The sequence below is a fragment of the Podarcis erhardii genome (assembly GCF_964252035.2).
Source record: "Podarcis erhardii genome assembly, chromosome: 5".
NCBI lineage: Eukaryota > Metazoa > Chordata > Lepidosauria > Squamata > Lacertidae > Podarcis > Podarcis erhardii.
In genome coordinates, this window is record NC_138509.1 from 33150009 (window position 1) to 33167717 (window position 17709).

The following is a 17709-nucleotide window of genomic DNA, read 5'->3' on the forward strand; positions in this document are numbered from 1 at the left end:
CAAGTCATCCTTCAAAACGTACACTTCTCTGCACTTTCACAACAAAGTTTTTCAGCCAGGAAGTGTTTACGAAAAGTTACATCTGAGGTGCACATACAGATGCATGAATTGTTGGGGGGGGGGAAATGCATCATATTGCAGAAAAGGGCTTTGCAAAGGTGTGTATATTGCATGCAAAATATGTCTACATTTGCAGACATCTACACTGAAATATTGACGAGGACATTTAAAAGAATAAGAATAATCACAAGCAAATGTGGAAATGTGGAAAACTTAGTTTGAAATTGGAAAAATGAGAAACCGAGAGAAACCAAAATTGACTGAGTCACCCATCTCCAGATACGTAACTGTCAGGGTATTGAAAGGACTTTGTATTCCTGAAGGAACACAAGGCCAACTCTGATCGGCCCTGGCATGCCCCTTTTCAGCTGTACTGTCATCAGAACAAAACAAATTCCTTCCAGTAGCACCTTAAAGACCAACTAAGTCAGTTCTTGGTATGAGCTTTCGTGTGCATGCACACTTCTTCAGATACACGAAGAATACATGAAGATACATGAAGAAGTGTGCATGCACATGAAAGCTCATACCAAGAACTGACTTAGTTGGTCTTTAAGGTGCTACTGGAAGGAATTTGTTTTGTTTTGACTATGGCAGACCAACACGGCTACCTATCTGTAACTGTCATCAGAACACTAATGGAGGAGGAGAAACATGGGTGGAATCACTTTCTGCCGCCGCAATAAAAAAAGTCTCTGGCTGTGGAGCTTCTCCTCCTGACCACGGACTACCTCTCCTATGCCCTCTCCCAGGGAACTAAGGATTGGTTTGGTTTTCTTTCAACTGGTTTGATAAAACGGCTTGAATATTTCTGCATGGTCTCTTTGAAACCATCTGTGAAGGAGCATAACGTTGTCTTTGTTTGTGCATGAATGTAAATTAGAAGTAAAAGCCTCTCAATTTTCATTTCATTGAACTTGACTGAGTACGGCACTTACATTTTCTGAATGGCCCCTTGCTGCTGCTTTTAAAAATGTCTGTCGGTTCGTTGTACAGCATCGTAATTTCTGTTGCATGGGGAGCATTTTACGATGGCTGCAGTGTTCACAGTAGTACAAGCATGGCTTCTGGCAACGCACATCCTACCCAAGTCACCATTAGGAGGATTCTAAAGATAAGGAGGGAAGAGGAAAGAGGAAAGAGGAAAGCATTGCACACAAACATTTTAGCTTCACAGCTGGGGTACATCAGTTCTAAACTATTAAAAACACCCAGAGAGAAAGAGAGAGAAAGTATATCTACTTTTAAGTCATCACATTATGTACCAACTAAATCCCTTTCCTAATAACAAAACCCAGCAAAACAAATTGGTGAAAAAATAAGTTTGATCACCTTTGGTAATTTAATAAACCTTTGCGCAATTGATTTTAAACAGGACTCCCCGCTGACCAAGTTCTGTCTAAAAAAATCAATGCTGAGATATAGTGTTTTGTTATTAAGACCACAGAGATCTCTTAAACTGTTGTTTGTAGGTTTTGAGTGTTGACTTCATAGAACGGCTTAATGGTATTTTTGAGGCTTAGTATTTAATACTGAAAATTATAGCATTCACATCAATCATTTGCCTGATTCCCTTGCAGCCATCTTTAAATTATAGTTTGCTTTGATGGGAGCTGTGACTTCAGGAACACCATGGTGAATTCCATATATTTTGATGACTTGAAACTATGTGGACTAAAAAGCTAACCACCATTTCAAAAGTGCAGTTTCATTTTCACTACTGTACACCATCATCAATGGGTCATAGTCAACTAGGTTTTAGCCAGAGCAGATCCAGGGAAATTAATGACTAAGTAGGGTCCATTAATTCCAACAGGTCTACTCTGAGTAAAAATTACATGATTACCACCCAAATATTATGCAGGGAGTCTCGCCTGGTGTCTTCATTATACATCTTTAGGTGCCAGGCGAAAACGTTCCTCTTCAACCTTGGGCTGATAAACATTCCATATCATTTTACATGCATTTATTGGGGGGGGGGGTGGTTAACCATATTTTGTATTTTTATCCTGTACTTTTATGCTTTGAATCGCCCTGAGATCTTCAGAAGAAGGGCGGTATAAAAATGTAATACATAAAATAATAATAATAATAATAATAATAATAATAATAATAATAATAAATATATAAATTCACAGAATGATTTCTTATTTAGGTTCTTGATTCACATACACATCTGGCCATAAGAAAAGCCTGTCATAGCTGCAGGAAGGACTGGCAGGGCCCATCACAGGCCATGGAATATTGAGGGGATCATTGAAAATTTTGGGGGGCCTTGATCCCCGGTTCCCTGCCCCCCAATGGCTCCTTGTTGTGGAGACTTATTATGCATCCAATGACAGTGATGGATCTAGGAGTAGTCCCAGATTACATACCTTTTTCTTCAGAGGAACTAAACTCCAGAGCAACTTACGGTAACTGCCAAAACTTAATCTGGGAACCACCCACCAACAGAGCCTGCGATTAAATCTCAGATTATTCACTCCCACCTTTCTTTCATCAAGACAACATAACCAGGTGCTCTTCCATTCAGACTCAGACCTTCATTTCAGCATGGTTACTTCTTCCTGAAAACAAAGTCTGGATCAATTTCACCCATATAAACTAAACAAAGCTGAGCCTCCCATGTCAACATTCAAATTTGGTAATAAAACCACGGTAATAAAGGAGACAAATATGGATGAAATGCAAGAAAATCCTTGTAGTAGTCCTTCTTCTTCTTCTTCTTCTGCTGCTGCTGCTGCTGCTGTGATCATTAATAGCCGAGTAAGACTGTCTTCCATGAAAACGGTCTTAACAGAGAGTCTGTAAGTGACTGTGGAGGCCAATTCTGGATCCATAAGTCCTTCCACTGTGGGGACATAGGTTTCTGGGCAGGAGTTGATCATGGTGAGGGTGACATGCCTTCCTCTTAGCACATTTCTACCTTTCGTCCTGAGTTTGAGCATCTTCAAGCCCATGACACCTTTGGTAAAGGCTGTTCTCCTACTGGAGCATTCCCAGCTGTTGGTGTTTATACTACATTTTTTAAGATTTGCCTTGAGAGAGTCTTTAGACCTCTTTTGTTAACCACCAGCATTACGCTTTCCATTGTTAAGTTTGGATAGAGTAGTTGCTTTGATAGACGATAATCAGGCATCTGCACAACATGACCAGTCCAATGAAGTTGATGTTGAAGAAACATTGCTTCCACACTGGTGATCTTTGCTTCTTCCAGTATACTGGCAATAGTTTGCCTGTCTTCCCAAGTGATGTGTAAAAATTTTCAGAGACACCGTTGATGGAATCTTTCGAGGAGTTGGAGATGGCGTTTGTAAGTGTTCCACATTTCACAAACATACAGTAATGTTGGTAGTATAATAGCATTGTAAACAAGCATTTTGGTTTCCCTGTGAATGTCCCTCAAACACTCTGCACTTCAATCAGGAGAAAGCTGCACTTGCAGAGCAAGAGTGGAGTCCCCAAAATGGCTAAATGGCACCTAGTACACCTGCTTCTGGCAACACCTGCAGCCAAGCTGCTGCCAAACACATTGCTCTGATTTCCTTAGAACCACATCAGCGAGGCTCAGAGAGGGGTCTTGTTGTCTGGGCAGCTAACACAGACTTCACCCCCAGAGGCACACTCCATTGTCTCTCAAGACAGGTAGATGTCAACAACTAAGCACACGATCTTCCAGCATGCTTCATGTTTATGTTAGACTCTGCTTTACCCAGTTGTGTGAACAATGGCATTTTCCACTGAAAAAAACCAGAGCAGGCCTGTACATAAAGCCAAAGGCAGTGTGTGTGTGGCTGGTGTCATATGGAGCATTCAGCTCGGTGGGTCACAAGTTGTGCAGGCTGACATGGAGAAAACAAGTAGGTGGATGCATGCAATATTATCATATCAGCTTATCTTAGATGTCACTCCACATAATGGTATGATACACACTGTGCTCCTCTGGGTTATTCACCTGTAGGCAAAAGAAATGATGACAGTAAATTGCTGCCAGCTCTTTTGAACCACATTGTAGTGTTCAGTTTATGATGTGATGCCCTTCTTGGAACCAAAGCCCGCAGAGTTCACACAGCTCTAGTTATGGCTTTAGGCAGAAATCATGCTAGGAGATCAAAGAGGGACAATGTGGTAATGTACCTTCAATGGCTATGATTTTGAGCAACAGATAATACTCTATCTTGAATCCCAATCTCATCCTACGCATCATGAATCTGTGTTTGCTCTTCTTCTTCTTTAAGTTTGTGTTGCATAACTGTGGAGGATTGAATAATGTGCCGTTCAGAGGCATTTGTCAGTCTTTAACATCTTGTTCATGGTTTCGCTCAGGTCCTCCTTTCCCCTCACGAAGTAAATACTTTTTTTTGGGGGGGGGGACAAATGTATTTGCTGGGTTTGATAAATAGTTCATCTTATGCTTGATTTATGCAGCTCCGCCTGACTACGCCGCATTTGATTTCGGTGACTGATTCCCCACTAGCAGTTTCATTTGCCACATTTCCCTTTGCTCTTTATAAAACTAACTTTACAATAGTCTTCATTAATATGTTTTTGAAGACCTTTTTCTCAGCAGGGGGATAATTCTCCTCCCATTTTCATTCTAATGCAAAAATATATCATGCTTTCTTATAAATAATATACTTTCCCCTTGATGTTTTGTCAACTGTTTTTATGCAGTCATTTAGAGAGCTGCCTGGGAGCAGGTGTCTGATAACTGCTTATAGTCAAGTAATGTCATGTACTTATACCATTGATAACATCTTTCCTCTTTCGTCTGTCATAGATGTCAGAGGGACATTCACGCTTCATGAGTTTACAATCATAGTCACCTTATTTAATGAATGAGGAATTGTTTTGCTTCCCTTTTGGAGTGAGGGGTTTCCAAAACTGCTTGCAATAAGAAAAAAAGACCAAAGTTCTCGAGGAATATGTGAGGTTCTTTTTCTTTGGTATAGAACCTAAGGCAACTTTCTCGTGTCAAAAGAAGAGGCTGCCAAGTAAGGTAAGGACAAGTTAAAGGCCCTGTGGATGATTAAGTCCAGTCAAAGGTGACTATGGGGTTGCAGCGCTCATCTCACCTTTCAGGCCGAGGGAGCCAGCATTTGTCCACAGACAGCTTTCCAGGTTATGTGGCCAGCATGACCAAACCACTTCTGGTGCAATGGAACACCATGACGGAAACCAGAGTGCACGGAAACACCACTTACCTTTCCGCCACAGCGGTACCTATTTATCTACTTGCACTGGTGCTTTCGAACTGCTAGGTTGGCAGGAGCTGGGACAGAGTAATGGGAGCTCACCCCATCGCACGCAGGGATTCGAACTGCCAAGCTTCTGATCGGCAAGCCCAAGAGGCTCAGTTAGGGACACTTGAGGAATTCAATCTTTGTGAAATCGTATATGAAATGACTTGATCTCCGCAGTACAAATATAACAAAGGAACCTGTGATGCATGTTTTGAATGGACCTGCATATTTAAATACTTATTTGGAGAGGATTTGTAGCTTAATGCAGAAGCACGATCAGCAGTGGATGCAATGATAGGGCTGCACCATTCACCTGATGTGCATCTGGCTGAATCACTACAGCATCCTGGGGTGCAGAGGGGAAGGGGTATGACACACCTTGCAAATGGAGCCATAAAAGACCGCAGGAGGACAGGACGTGTCACGCCTCCCTTTAACTATGCGTGGAAAATAAAGAGGACTGCCTTTATGTGCTCATGGCAGCTGTCACCTTTCCCCCCACCCTATGGTGGCTGTAGCAATGGGTACATGGGGGCACCCATCAGTTCTCCCCCCCCCAGCAGTATTCAGGGGTTCTGCAAGTGACTATATACATGCATACAATGTGTGCAAAATGAATGTATACATTCTCTCTTAATACTCGTTCAAAGCTACTGTTCACCTTGTAAAAATCTCACATCCACAAAAAGTGTACTATGCTATGGCTGAGATCGAAAGTGTGACTTGAAGCTAGCTCAAGGGCTTGTGATCACCCTGTGATGTTTCCCACTTACTCTCCTTTGAATTAAAGACCCCCCATGATGCATCACAAATGGTTTTCAAGACTGTCCTTAGTTTCAAACGCCATTTGCCAGCACAGGTGTCTGGTATTTGAAAGAAAACTGACAGGCCTCTCGGATTACAGAATGCAGAATGCTTGGCACCTAATTATTATTAGTGGGAATGAAACAAAATGTTGCAGTATAGCCTTGCCCCTAACAGATCTGCGTGCTCCTGTTCAGGATTCCAGTCAGCTTCATCCTCCTCCACAACACTATAGGTCGTAAAGAACTGGAACAGAATACCTCCCAGATCCTCCAAGTGTCCCTATTTTCCAGGGACGTCCCTGGTTTAGAAAGCCGTCCCGGTTTCTGATTTGATCCTGGAATGCCCCGCTTTTCCTTAGGACATCCCTATTTTTATTGGAGAAATGTTGGAGGGTATGGAGTTATTCAATCCCTGAGCCATCTGAAGGTAATCCTGTATAGGGAAGGTTTCAATATGTTTTATTATGTTATTTATATATGTTGGAAATTGCACAGCGTGGCTGAGGCAACCCAGTAAGATGTGTGGGGTATAAGTAGTAAAATTATCACTATCATCGGAGAAATGTTGGAGGGTATGACCTCCCCTTCAGAGATATTGTTTTCTAATTGATATGCAGCTACTGAGCATGTTCAGTCTTCACTGAGTTGTGCCCCCCCCCCCGGAATTTTGCCTCCTTTCTTTGGTCTCCTTTTTAATCATCATCATCATCATCATCATCATCATCATCATCATCATTTGTGTTTCTGTCTCCATATCTCATATTTCACCCAAACGTGCTGATACCACCCTCTTGTTTCTCAGCAGCCCTGTTTTGACTCCAAGCCTGTTGGCACCCACCCACCTCAGTGTGGAATGATATATTGCAAAGTCATTATTCCATTGCCCTCCAAGTAAAATAGTTATGCATTGCCCTGATTTTGGGACAAAACAGCAACAGTTGCACAAATGCTGCAACTGTAACTATTCAGTATTGGGCAACTGTAGAGATGCACCCAAGCAACTTCCACTTGCAACAAATTTCAGTAGTCTTATCATATTTATTAATTTATTGATTTATGGGTGCTTCTCTCAAAATATGCCAGATGCTTGCAAGAATAGATATATCCAACTTTCACTTTACATAAAATGTAAAATGCCATAAAATGGGATGGCAACCTGGCATGTCTTTCTCCTGTCCTCCTGTCTGTTTATTACTGGTGCTACTGGGAGCTTCAAGCCTCTGCCCTGATTTCTGTGTTGTTGCAACACACATCCAGTGTCGGATTTACGTTTAAGCTAAACAAGCCATAGCTTAGGGCCTCACTCTCTTGGGAGCCCCCCAAAATATACTTCTTCTTAATTGTGTTTCACTATTAAAATACTTCTTCTCAATTGTATTTCAGTTCAACAATTACTTTGATAAAATACGTATTTTGTTATGTACAGATGGCTTTAAATACCCATTAGGTCCATAAATTACCATATAGCATATATTAAACATGAAAAACAGAGACAATTGGTTGTTGACAAAGGACAGCTGGACATATAAAGGGGCCCATTACCTTCAGTAGCTTAGGGCCTCATCAAACCTAAATCCGACCCTGAACACATCCTCTTTGAGTCAGTGCTGTGGAAGCAACACACACTGGGTTCCCTGTGCCTCACCTCTCCCTCTCAGTAAGCAGCAGGAATAACTGACATGAGGACATGTCATGAGGAATAACTGACATGTTCAGTGCCTCCCCCCTCATCTGCCACTCCACCAACCATTGCTGGTAGGCTCTTTTGCTTGTTAATAATTTAAGAAAAGTTAGAAAAGTTGGGAGCCATGTTGATACTTCTGCTTATGGTGAGCCTCCTAGAAATATCTACAGAATGTGGGCTTCCTGAAGAAAACAGCTGCCTGAATTGAATTTGTTAGGGCCAAAAGCTGTAATTTCTGTATTGCTGGGAGTTGGGCCAGATGACCCCTTGAGTCCCTTCCAACTCCACAATAAACTCTACAATTCAACTCTATGATTCTATGAAATGTAGCATGAAAGTAAGTAATGCACAAGTCGGAGAATCCATCCTGATTGGGGACACTGAGCACCCATTCCCACACCCAAATAGTTCTAATCCAGTTGCTAAAAGAAACCCATGTACACATGGAAGTGATTTAATTGTTCTGTCAAATCAATCGGACTGCATAGCTTTCCCCCTCTTTCATCACCTTATATTTGTCATCACACACTTTGTTTCAAGCTGTCAACGGCAATGGAAAAAACTGTCCTTGTTCATACCTACATCTCCTTCCCACCAGCCTCCCTGTCGATGAACAGAGCATTATTGTTTCTAGCAAGTATTAAAGGTAAAGGTAAAGGAACCCCTGACCATTAGGTCCAGTTGTGGCCGACTCTGGGGTTGTGGTGCTTATTGGGTGATCCGACGTACAGCTTCCGGGTCATGTGGCCAGCATGACTAAGCTGCTTCTGGTGAACCAGAGCAGCGCACGGAAATGCCGTTTTCCTTCCCGCCGGAGTGGTACCTATTCATCTACTTGCACTTTGATGTGCTTTTGAACTGCTAGGTTGGCAGGAGCAGGGACCGAGCAACGGGAGCTCACCCCGTTGTGGGGATTCGAACCGCCAACCTTCTGATCAGCAAGCCCTAGGCTCTGTGGTTTAACCCACAGCACCCGTGTGCAAGTATTACACATGGACTAAACTTTGTGCGTCGGCACATGCACTGAGTTCTTCTGTCATCAGTACAGCAGCTACAACTGAAATTATAATGAGATTCATGATTTTGCATAAACCCTAGGAGGCAATAACTTTGCCTTGTGACACCTGTCACCGGCGTACACACAGCACTAGTGTGGATCAATCTTTCCGTACCCCAGAGCCTTCACATTTATTTGCAAACTGTATAACACGGGTAAACAAGGATTTCTCAGAAAGGGTTGGCTATCGTTCTTTTCTACCTTTTTTATTATTCGGCAGCATTACATTTCACTGCTGATGACATTAAGATTTTACGTGAATGAGGCCTAATTCATTAAGGAACCACTTTTTACAAACTCATTGAAATGCAGATTTCTTGCAATAAAATAAACAAGGCTGTGGGGAAATATACATGTTTGAAATTGTATAATGTATAAAAGGAGGCTGTGCCAAGCAGTTGACTCTTGCCAGGATCCAAAGAGCTCCAGGTATGCATGGCTAGTGCCTACCCAAGCACTTTCTTATATACACTGGTGCTTCTACAGCCTCCATAACATCTTATGGGCCAGGGGAAGCAGGGTTCTCTCACTTTCTTATCATAAAATAATTAAAAGGTGGTTGAGTAGGGAATGTACTCGGGTGTACCCTCTCCCCCTTTTAATGCAGCTTTATATAGGCCTTTCTTTCTGGAGATTGTCTGTGTCCAGTAGGCCTTTACAAGCCTCCAATTATTTCACAGAATAAGGTCTATCTTGAGGATTGCCTGCTGATTTCTGAAGAGTTCTGGTTTGTGGTTGTTTTATTTTTGCTTTGTCCAAGCAGAGCACTGTGTGTATTTTTTAAAAGACATTTAAATGAAGGTTTTAACTTTTTTAAAAAAAGAAAATCCTCTGCTTAACAACAACAACAACAACAAGAACAACAAGAACAACAACAGGCAACATTTAGGATAATCTTACCTTTTGCAAAGCCCATAGACCAAGAGAAAAACAGAGATACACAGGTTGCAAAGGAAAATGTAGAACTACACAAGGCAGAAAAGCACAATTGCAGAGTAACATGAGGCTTCAAAATACTCATTACTCATGAGTGATGAGCCAAGACATTAAATTAGAGGCTATTGCTGATCTGTTTGAGTTTAAGTTTATAAGATAAGGAAGACATTTGACAGCATTAGGTTCTTTCCATTAGGATCTCCTTGAAATTGGTCAAGCAAGCTTCTTCTCTACTGGGACAGCTCAGAGCATTATTGTGTAGGAAGTTTTTTTTTTTTTTTTAAGGAAAAAGCCTTACTCCAGGTCCTTAAAATCTCACATTCTGGTTAACACAAGCACCCCAGAGTTTGCTTAACTACTGAGCTGTGAGGGCTTATCTAAATGAAGCATATGCAATAGTACTTGCCACAGAGACACTGCCAAAAATAGGCCCCCCTACTGTAAGGACATACCTTTGGTCATGGAGTCTAATCTGTCTCTGACCCCGCAGAAGACAAAGAGGAAATATGTGTATTTGTGAACATTCAGCAGGACTCTGAGGAACTGCCTTTTGAATTAGTTTCTCTGAATTTCTCTCCTTTCACTCTCATTCTTTGGAAGTTGGTAAATCCTCTCTGTTTCCACATGATGAATTTGGTTGGGCATAGGAGCCAACTCTTAGGGGCCAAGGGGGCTTCGCCTCCCCCAATAAAATATTTGAGGGGGTCCCAAGTCCCGCCCTCAGGTTGGTGGGCATTGCCATTCAAATGGTGTGTGTGTGCACTTCATCATGTGATCAATTATCTGGGGTTACCTGGGCCCCCCAATATTTTATTCAAGTAGGCACTCCTTTGGTTGGGCATGGATTTTCTTCTTCATGGGGTTATTTTCAGACCAAGGAACCCCGAGGGTACATTTTAACATTGAATGCCAATTTAGATGTCTTTAAAAACAAAGTAAGCAAGCATTAACAAAAGAAGCAATGAGCTAAGGAAAGTAGCTATATGATTGTCGGAGTCATATTTACCTAGAATATTAGCAGTTCTGTAGAGGCAACCAGCAGTCTGGGAGCTCCATTTTATTGTCTCCTGTGCAAATGATGATGATGATGATGATGATGATGATGATTTATTTATTTATACCCCACCCTCCCTGGCCAGAGCTGCCTCCATTATGTTCACTTCTTACAAGTGGGCTACAACAGTTCGTATATATTTGTATATATTAAAGCTACCCACACAGTTCCATTGAAGCCTATACCTTTGGAGGTCTTTAAGACAGGATGTCAGCAAACTCTCTAAATGATTTTTCTTGGAACTGAAACATTCTGATCTGCAGATAAATATGTTTGCTTTGTACTACCAGTGGCTGCCTCAACCTTCCACTTCCCACCCTTTCTGTAAGAGTTCTCCCTGATGGCTAACCTTATTTCCAGCATGTTTCAAAGAATCTTACGGTACGGTTGTGTGTTAGAGCCTTCAATGCTTCCTTCAGCTATCAGTAATGGCCCAGTAATTCCCCCTTTCAAGATGGTATGAAAGATACATATATGTATCCAAGTAGTGATGCTGATCTTAATTGGAACTACATTTGCAGTTGACTTCTTTGCACAACAGCATGCAATGGTTTTGTTGCTACTTTTTCTGTTGTGTGTCTAACAATTTCAAACCAGCTTCCTATTCAGGACACTTATCTGCGGATATGCAGTTTTTGTACTGATATGGAAACTCTCAGATATTAGTGGCATCATTTGTCATCGCTTTAGTTGGTTTGCTCTGTGTTGCTTTGGGTTCTGCCACTCTTCCCGGTATGATCAACTGATATGCACAAATTATATGTCCCAGCGTTGTTCCAATCTGTGTGTGACAGAAGGCAGCCTTGCACTGCATTTGCTTTTCTTTCTCCTTTCCCATTAGATCATGAAAAATTTTAAATGCAGCTTTTAATTGAAACATTACAGCACTGCAGATAGTGTCACTATACAATGCAGTTAATAACTTCCTCCAGGCAGTTCTGGGCACAGTCATTACCTGACCTGGAATTCAAAGTGGGGGGGAAAGTGACATTATTGGACAGGTGTGACGATATCTCCCTTCCGAGAACCTACTTTTACATTTTAGTATGGAGCAGAGCTCGCCTTAATATTTCATTGCTCACCACTGGAGAGGACTGTGCTGCATTCTTAACATCATTTGCTGGACACAGCTTGGCACAAATTGGATTTTAAGGAATGGCTGATGTCCATGAAATATTGAACAGAATTTAAGGGAACAAATATATATGGGCCCTCTATCCTGAAATTCATGGCTTGATAGACTGACGACTAGGCATCAAGTTATAGACGCTAAGGGTTGATCCCAGGGCCGGCCCCACCCCTAAGTAGAGTGGCATTGTTGTTGAAGGCAACAAAAGTTAGAGGGGGTTGGGTGGGCAAGGGGCAGCTGCAAGGTCCTAGAGAGGATACAGCTGTGTGCACCATACATACTGCCCTGAGTCAGTGTTGATGTGTGATTCAACTGCTTGCTTGGTCAGTTTCAGTCCCTGAAATGGTGGGAGGGGTGGCATCTGACTGAATCATACATTACCCTTTGAATTTGGAGGTGCATGGAGCCAACCCCTGACTGCTACCACCCAGAGGTAGGCTGGATCACAAAGAGAGTAAGCAGCCTTTTTCCAAAGCTGGAAAAAGTGGCATCAGCTGGCGATCAGGCCCATATGTGAGAAAGCAAGTGGACTGGCAGACTGGCAAAAGCAACCCAGCACTCCTGCCAGTGCTCTCACAGCATTCAGACCTTGCCATTGCCTTGCCCGTCCTCTTCCCACTAAGCAGCAGCAACAACACTGCCAGGGGGCTATTACTGTGACCACTAAGTGGGCTAATCTTGGTGCTGACCTACAGCTGCCACCCTGAACCCAGTCTCCTATTGTATTGAGAGCTGGAAGAATCAACAGGAGGTCCACGATGGGCAGTAACAGGAAATGACCTCACTGAGGGAGCCTCCAGCTAGACTAGTGGCAGGCTAGTCCCAGGAACAATGTCCACTCAACACTGCTTGTCCATGCTACAACTTATTTTAAGTAAGCTGATCTGAAATGTTGAAGTTTCTCCACCTGCAAAAACTGGTGGTTTAATTCTCAGGAGATATTGAGGCCTTTTACACCACCATACTTGGCATCCAGGCAGTACTAGCCTCTTGTCAGCCTCTTCACAGTCCCCCATTTGCCCTTCTTCTTCTGAGCAATAGTGACATTGTCACAGAGCACCAACCAGATTTTCCTTTGTAGTGACCTTACTGAGGGCAAACAGAGCTAATTCAGAGCAACAGCAGCATTCACGATTGGCATGTTCCTCACTCTGAATCACCTTAGTTTGTCCTCAGTGAGGTCATCACACCCCCCAAATTACAGGTAGAAGGAAAAGAGTAATTTAATAAAATAAAAAGTGGAAACCAAACAGCAGCCTAATAGTGTGAAAAGCTTTGAGATGTCTTTTGAAGAAACATGTCGGGTTTCCCAAAACCTCATTCTTGTGCCAAAACGGTTCAATGGAAATCTTTTTAAGCATTTCTGTTTAAAATGAGGATTTCATTTATTTCAGTAGGCAAGTATAATGTCCAGGGTTGGCATGAGTCATTTATGGATATGGCACAGCAAAGAGAAAAAGAGAAATTGGGCTCCTAGCCTAGCTGAATGAATCCACCCCTCAAACATGCTATTCCCTAAGCTGATATCAAGGGTGACTAAAAAGAATCATGGAGTGATTACTCTATTACAGGGGAGAAAGTAAATTTTATTGGATATGTGTACTGCTCAGCCCACTGTGCTTAGAAATTCAAGCACAGAAAGAGAACCTCTGAAGACAAGTCCTCTGAGACAATCATCAGAGAGCTGACAAAGCAATTTTATTTTCAGATAAACTACAAGTGATGTGAAATGAGTAAAGATGTATCATCTGTGGGGTGATGACTGATGAAGACAGACACATTTTAATATACCATTCTCAGTGGGAAAAGGGAAGTTGGGTGTGTGTGACTTCAGTGAAGCGTGTGCCAGGAATTTCGTCCATTCAGAATTTTAATGGGAGTGTTGGTAGTGCTTAATTTCTAGAGAAAGCAATGATAGGACTCACCTTTATCCGGAAACAAACACTCGGTGATCTGAAAGCCCTTCCCTAATATTTGATGAGTGGGAAAACTCTGTAGTTACTAAGTGATAGAGGAGTTGCACTCTCTGTGTGGTCATAGACAAATACATCCATTCAAACCTTCTGTGTTCTGAGATTGAGTCTTGACACTGGGGGAAAAAAGAAAAAGTCAGGACCAAGCTCCAGTGATCCCTGGCATAAACCCAGTCCCAAGTGCAGAAGTCAGTGATTGAATTGTTTTCAATGCTGGGTTGTTAATATCACCACCAACACTGGTCCATGTCTAATTGGAAAACATATTGTATCAATTTGCATACTTGATACACATAAGTTGTTTTTAGTCATTAGGAGGAATCTTGCATGACACGTGTATATTTACAATCTATGAAATTAGGGAAGCGAAAACTCATTTTACTAGGCAACATTATACTGGTGTTTGTCAACTATTACCCAGTGTGAGAAAGTTGTTCATCATGTGAGTAATATAGGAATGGTGTGTATGTGTGGTATGAGCATAAGAGGTTTTGTGTGTGTGTGTGTGTGTGTGTGTGTGTGTGTGTGTGTGCATGCTGCAGGAAGGGCCATAGCTGAATGCATGCAAAAGGTTCCAGGTTCAATCCCTGCCTTCTCCAGGTGGGATGGTAAGATATGCCCTGCCTGAGCCCCTGAAGAGCCACTGCTAGTCAGTGTAGACAATACTGAGGTAAATGGAACCAATGGTCTGACTTGATAGGAGGCAGCTTCATATGTTCCTGCTGTGAATGGGGAACTTTATGGGCAGCAGAATGGACACAATGAAGATATTGCACAAGGCATTCCCTGGGTGAGGCAACAGACAAAATTGTGCCTACTCACACCACTCTGCTCACAGAATGACTGTATTCTCTTCTTATTTGGCTGCACTACTAGTATCCTGATCTAGAACATTTACGCCAGAAAAGGCGCCACAACTCTGAAATAATTCCATGTTTCCTAAAGCTACCCTGATGTAACTGTTGCATCTCCCCAGTCTCAAACCCACAGGCACTCCCATTCAAATAGCAAGGACCAGACTGAATGGATGTCTGTTGTAATTACTGTATATGAACCATGAAGTCCCAGTCCAGCTTATGTCCACTGTGAATGCAACTCAGTGGTAGAACACACACTTTGCATGTAAAGATCCCAAGTTCAGCCCCTGACCACTCCTGGTGGTGCTGGGAAAACTGTCTTATCTGCAAACCTTGGAGAGCTTGGTGTAGCTAATACTAAACTAGACAGATCAGTGATTGTGATCCAATGTAAGACTACCCTGCCACTAACTTTACTCTGATTACTTTCTGTGAGACCCAGCCATGATTAACTTTAGCTGGATCAGAATCCTTTAAAAGTGATCAGTCCAAAGCATGAAAATACTTATAGCTGAGTAAAATAAAGAGGTTGTACCTATGTCTAGGTTTTCTGGATATTCCAGGAAATTATATACAGCAATAAAAGAAGTGCTCAATGTCAGGGGCTGGACTGAGGAATGGTGGGAGCTACCACCTGTGACATTAACATATGAGAATGCTGGAGGTGAAATAGTTAAACAGGTTACCCAATCAGGACCCGGGGGGTGGAGTCAGAGGGACTATAAAAGCAACTCTGGGAGGGGCAAAGGGCATTAGTTCATTGGGAGTTGGGTGGTTGGTTGGAGTGGGAGTGAATTGGGATAGAGTTTGTGGGTAGGTTGAGTTAGTTTAGTGAAATAAGCTGAGTCAGGAATAGCTAGGGACTAGGAAGACAAGTAAATATCTGAGAGGTGGTTTAGTGAGTGAGAGCAGGTAGCAGAAGTTATAGGTCTGGATAGGCACCCCATGATTGTAACTGACTGATACCGTTTATGAAATCATATGCTTGTTAAACTGCAATAAATAAACAAAAGTTTATGTTCCAATTTAACCCTGACTGGACTCAGTATTGTAGCAGGTAGGGCCTGGGTGGTGGCAGCGAGAAATAACATGGTGGCACAGGGATCAATAGACAGTGAAACGTCCAGGGACCCTGTGTGATTGCCACACCCCCCCCCCCATGCACCTTCCCGAGAAGAGGAGGACAGTATAGATTTAGAACAGTGGTTTGCAGAAGGGCATAGTTCAGACGAAAAGCTGGGAAATATTGGAGCAGCAGCAGCAGGAAGGAGAAGCACCAGAGGAGAGACAAATAACAGATTCAGTGTCTCTTGAAAGCATTCCTGATCCCCCCCTCCCAAAACCAGGCGGGCCATGAGAGTAGCAAAACAGAAATCTGAGAGGCAGAAAGCACTGACTAGCTGGAGCAGGGGTAACATAGATTAGGAGGGACTGAAAGGGTGGGACTTTACTTGGAGCAATGCCATTATCTAAGAGAGACAGCATTCCTTTGTCTCTCTGTGTGAATACTGAATAAATTATGTGGTGAGAACTCTTTTTCATTATGTGCTTTTTGACTGCCACCAGGGGGAGGGATCGTAATTCCCTGAACCCACAGTGAAGACACTCTGCTACGTGGATGGCTATTCTCCATGTACTTCGGTAAGAAGGAGAAAAATGAGTTCCATGGGATTTGCATTTGCATTTTATATATTTGAAATGCATATGCATTTATTTGTTATTGTTATTTACACGATGATTGTATTTAAATGCTTCCTTTGAATTTGGAAACTGCTCTTGAAGTTCATTGGTGAAAAATACACTAATACACTCCCAGAAGGGTCTTTTATTTTGCAAGCTTTTGTTTTTATTTTTTTTACCATCACCCTCTCAACTGCAGGGTGCTCTTTATATTTAGAGGAGTTTAAAAGTTAAAACAATAGGCACCTCTGTTGAGTGCTAAATAAGAAGACACTCAATAAAAGATATGTATCTTGCTAATGATGGATTCTGTACTATGGAAGGAAGGAAGAGTTTAAAAATTGTTAACAAATATGATGAAAAATGACTTTTCAAAATATATATATAAGGGGAACAGGAATACCAGCTTCCAATAATGCTCCTCATAAAGAAAACTGTGACAGGTTTTTAATGTGATGGACATCCTTTTCTGCTGCCTGGTAATAATGACTTCTAGGAACAATGCTTCATGCTTTCATCTCTGGAAGTTAGTTCCATAATAGCCTGAGCTTCACATTTAACCTTTTTTAAGCTATGGAAACTGCAGGAAGAATATATATTTCCATAGTTGTTTGGAGTGTTGTTATTTGGAGGCCTAGAAAAGTGATACATGGTATCTTATATGAAAGCTGGCATTTGTGGATCTAATTAATGGTCTACTCTTGTCTATATGTCATTTTAAACGCCAGTCATATTCAGGTATTTTTGGATGCCCTTTCTCCCTAAATATTTAGACAAATATTGTAAGCTAATAATATCTACACAGGGACAGCGAGGTAAAATATTGAGACACTGAGTAATAGAGAACGGGGGAGGAATTCAATTCAGTTTGCATTTAAAAGCAAATCTATTTGCACTTACTAAAAAAAATGTATGTTAGTCCTCACTCTGGGGAATGAACACAGTTTGGCATAGAAAGGTAGTTTGAAGATAATGATGGCTGGTGATGACAAGAGTAAAACACCATGAAAATATAGACAGGGCCAGTCCTATAACATTGTATTGGGGGGAATGTGCCTCAGGTGGTAGATCACAAGGTGTGGTTCATTTCACCTTCATCCGTTACCCATGGGCCTGCTTACCACTATATTTCAGTCCCATCTGCATGCATTTTTGTACACGTTACTGGGCTACAGAGCTGCATCACAAAATTCAGAGAAATGGAAATTTTGAAGGATTGCATGTTTCACT

The 17709-nt window shown here is 42.0% G+C and overlaps 2 long non-coding RNA genes across 2 annotated transcripts in view; one reads left to right on the forward strand and one right to left on the reverse strand.

The window, feature by feature from the left end:
- The window catches only part of LOC309341991, a 104477-nt gene that overhangs the window by 42382 nt on the left and 44386 nt on the right, over window positions 1–17709 (forward strand). The gene's annotated exons all lie outside the window — the stretch shown is intronic.
- Window positions 1–17709, reverse strand: part of LOC309341992 — a 35976-nt gene that overhangs the window by 1165 nt on the left and 17102 nt on the right. The window contains exon 2 of the long non-coding RNA XR_014156641.1: window positions 999–1168. This is a non-coding gene — a long non-coding RNA (uncharacterized lncRNA). The remainder of the gene's footprint in view (window positions 1–998; window positions 1169–17709) is intronic.